This window comes from Artibeus jamaicensis, unplaced genomic scaffold (genome assembly GCF_021234435.1).
Source record: "Artibeus jamaicensis isolate MK-2021 breed Jamaican fruit bat unplaced genomic scaffold, CSHL_Jam_final contig_497, whole genome shotgun sequence".
In the NCBI taxonomy this organism is placed as follows: Eukaryota; Metazoa; Chordata; class Mammalia; order Chiroptera; family Phyllostomidae; genus Artibeus; species Artibeus jamaicensis.
In genome coordinates, this window is record NW_026521863.1 from 6,212,805 (window position 1) to 6,216,773 (window position 3,969).

The following is a 3,969-nucleotide window of genomic DNA, read 5'->3' on the forward strand; positions in this document are numbered from 1 at the left end:
TGGAGAACCGAGGGCCGGACTGGACTGTCTGGATTTCAGGGAAGTCTGTGTGTGCCAGGTTGTTCCGCAGTGCTGTCCCCTGGTGAGCAAGCTGCTGTGGATAGAGGATGGCTGTTGTCGCCTGTGACTGCCTCTGACTTACGCCACACGAGCACTGATGGCTTCCTGCAGGGAGAGTGCTCGTCAGCTTCCAGAACAGTGCCATTTGGAGAAACCCAGAATGGAGAGGAGAATGAGCTAGGACATAAGACTGTGTTTTCGTTCTGGGTGTCCCTGTGCTGTAACGTCACAAGCATGTGAACGCAGACCTTTGTCTGATGTGTCTCGGCTTCCTTAGACCTGCTGGCATCTGTGGGTCAGCTCCTCCTCAGTTTTTATTTTCTTATTGCTGAGAACAATTTTTTTAGAACAAATTTTTTTAAAAAGTCCAGCTTATAGTCTTTCCAGACTTTAACTACCTATACTTAGAATTTTTCCCAGATAAAGTAGCTAATCTGTTACTTACCAGTGTGAAATGAAACTACTCTAAACCATTACATATATTAGTAATACTTAGTATCAAGATTCTCAGATTTTCTGTAGGCTAAATAAAATATACCTTTCTTTCTTGCTCATTTGACTTCCAGCATGTGAGAACAGGACATTGAGTTGATAACTTTTTTTTTGAAATAACAGCATTATTGAGCTATAGTTCCCGTACCATAAATTCACACTTTAGAGTTCATTGATTTTTTTAGTATATGTACAGAGTTGTGCAATAATCACCACGATCTAATTTCAGAACTTTTCGTCATCCCCCAAGTAACCCTGTAACCATCAGAAGTCACTCGTTACCACGTCTTCGTGAGCCCTGGCAAACCCCAGTCTACCCCGTGTCTGCGGACTTGCCAGTTTCTGGTGTAAGGGGATCACGCGGGACGTGCCTTTCTGTGCCCGGCTTCCTCCTCTCAGCGCAGCATGGTTGGGCTCCGTCCGCCCTGCGGCGTGCGTCGCTGCTTCCGTCCTTTTCACATCCAAGTAACACCACGTCGTCAGGCCATGCAGGCATCGGGTGATGGACACGTAGGTTCTCCCCAGTTTTTCATCTATTTTGCTGCTCTGAACATTCACGTGCCTGTCTTGGTATGGATGTATGTTTTCCATTCTCTTGGGTACATACTAGGCATGGATTGCTGGGTCATGTTAATCTTACATTTAGCACTTTGAAGATAACAGATGTATGTAGAATGGGACAGTCAGAGCTAAATCAGAGTACAGAATCTGGAGGTAAACTGGGGTCATCAGTACACTCCATCAACATCCGATTATTTAGTAACGCAGCAACCTCACGAGTGACGCAGCCACGTTACTTGTGTTGTTAAGCAGACGCAGGGAACGGAGTGATGCAGGGAGAAGAGGCAGGTGTTTTCACTTTTTTTTCTGTTCTCTCTGAGCTGTGGCAGATACGCCGTGGTTGAAACCGCTGTTCATCAGCTTACAAGTGATGGACTGAAACTCCACTCCCTAAAATCTCTGTGGCTATTACAGCTGTGCTTTCAAAGTAAAGCCTGGGGAGAGCCAGTGTAGGACTGAGTTACTAGGGTTTTTCAGGCAAGTTATGTAACACTTTTTATTCTGCCTATGAAATGGATATAATGCACACAGGTTCAGCACATGAGTTTTGTGGGATTTAAGTCAATAATGTTTTTAAAATAATCATTACCTGAAAAACACTTTTAAGAACACGAAGTATGAAAACATATGTACTTGAAATAGTTTTAAAATTAGACCATCAATCAAATGGTTCTCCGAGTTTCATGATTTGTTTAAATATCCTTTCTGGAAAAACCTTCAAATGAGGCTTCCCTTCACCTTTCCCCTCCTGTGAAAGTTGCTTCGTTTCTTTTTGAAACCAGATCTTTTTGAAACCGTTGGACGGACTACGGGTGTCCCAGAGCAAACCACTGAGGGCAGAGTGGTGAAGACGCAGTCATCCCTCCTTGCAGCCATTTCTTTATCACGTGGCCCCACACCTGCCAGGTTCCGTCACTAACCCAGATTTCCAGGGCCCCGAGTCCTCTTCCCCCCAGGGTTTAAATTAAATGTCACTACAGAAAGGGTCAGAGGGCCATGATACCTTTCTCGAAGTATCTCAGCCATTCGGCCAAGGTTACGCCGACAACCAGAACATGGTGGCGGGTGCCGGCGTCCCTCGGTGAGGGTGCTGGGGGTGGGGGCACCGGCGTGTATTTCCTGTCGAGAAAACAGTACGGTCCATGACGGTGTGTCTGTTTCTTTGGAACTTGGCTCATCATTCACTGTGCCCTCAAATTCTAATTCCTGACACTGGAGTTTTAGGCATACCTCTCTGAATTTTTATTCCTTTGTAACATCAAATACATTGTGTGGTTTTGGTTTTATTGACATTTTGTACAAAAATTATGTCCAAGAAAAAAGTTTGAACGTGTTCAATAAATGTCACACTTTAAAGTGTTTACTACAGTTGACCGTGCCCTAACGTTGGGGGTGGGACACGCTCCACAGCTGATCACTCACATTAGTGGAAACGTGCTTTATGAAAAGCAAGTAATCATAGTCATCACAATAAAATCATAATAATCGTTTTAGTATGATTACCTTGATAGAACAGAAGACACAAATCAGTTTCATATCTAAGCAACTTTCAAATTTAAAACAAGCCATTCTTGTACAAATTCCAGTTTTCAGTCTGCTTTCAGCTTGGCCTTAAGAGTCTAGACACAGAGCCGTGGGTTTCACTGCTGCTGCCACAGCCTGGGCACGGGAAAGCTTCCTGGAGCCTTGGTCTACCGTTTAACCCAAACGTCATTCCTGGAGCACAAGGCTGGTTTACAGAGAAAGTCGAACATGCCCTGATTCTGGGGGTCACGCCGGTGCCTGGGTGTGAACGCAGTCCCCACGTGGAATGGCCTGTGGCACCCGCACATCTGCCAGTCACCTGCCATTCAGGTCGCAGACTGATTTGACCCCTGGGATGATTAGGTTAAAGCATTCTAGTCAGAGGGTGACACAGGGGCTCCTGAACTCACCTGCTCCCGTGGACGCCAGGTGGACAGGACGGACACACGGAGCAGGTCCCTCTGAGCAGCTCCTGCACACTGAGTGAGTGAGAAAACGCCCGGGTTAGACCCGGAAGGGCTGCGACCCCGTTCACCGCGAACCCCCGGTCCCGGCACAGTGAGATGCAACGGGCAGGAAACACGACTCCCAGTTTCTCCCTGAGGAAAGAGGGGTTTGAACCCAACATTGAGCACCCCACCTAGGACATCCACCCAAAGGATGGACCCCCGAAGCTCCGAAAGCCAGTGGGGGTCATGTCCACGAGACCCGCGAGAGTACAGCAAAGAAAGGAACAGTTCTCAGTGGCCTTGCGAGGACTCGCCAAGGCCGTCTCCCCAGTGCCCAGTGCAGGGGCAGCAGAGAAAGGCCCGTCTCCCACTCTTTCCCCGAAGGAGGCCTATTTATATACCACGAAAGCTGCCCCGTCCCAGGGCCAGGCTTCTGATCGAGCACACATCTTGATGGCGACTGCGGTCCTCTCTGGAGACTGGTGAGGCCAGCGGGTGCCATCGCCGCCTCCTCCTGCTCGCCCACTCCCAGTCGCTGGTATTCCCCTGGAAGGAGCCTGTACACATGTCTGTCTGGGCCCCCAGCTTCTGCGACAGCTGCCCAGGGAATGCACCCCTTGGTCACCAGGCTCTCGAGGCCAGTGAGGCTTGTGTTTGTGGGTCTCACAAGACTCAAGCACACAAACAGTTCTGCAGAGGACGCAGGCAGAGACACTCACCTCCCGGGCTGTCTGGGAGAGATCTATTTGTGTACTTCCCAAGCTGCTGCCTGAGCATCCAGCTTCCAATCAGCCTGCATCTCGGTGCTGACAGAGCTCCTCCCCCTTGGAGCATAACAGGCCTTGGAGGACCCTCAGCTGCTGGGAGCCACTGAGAACAAAGA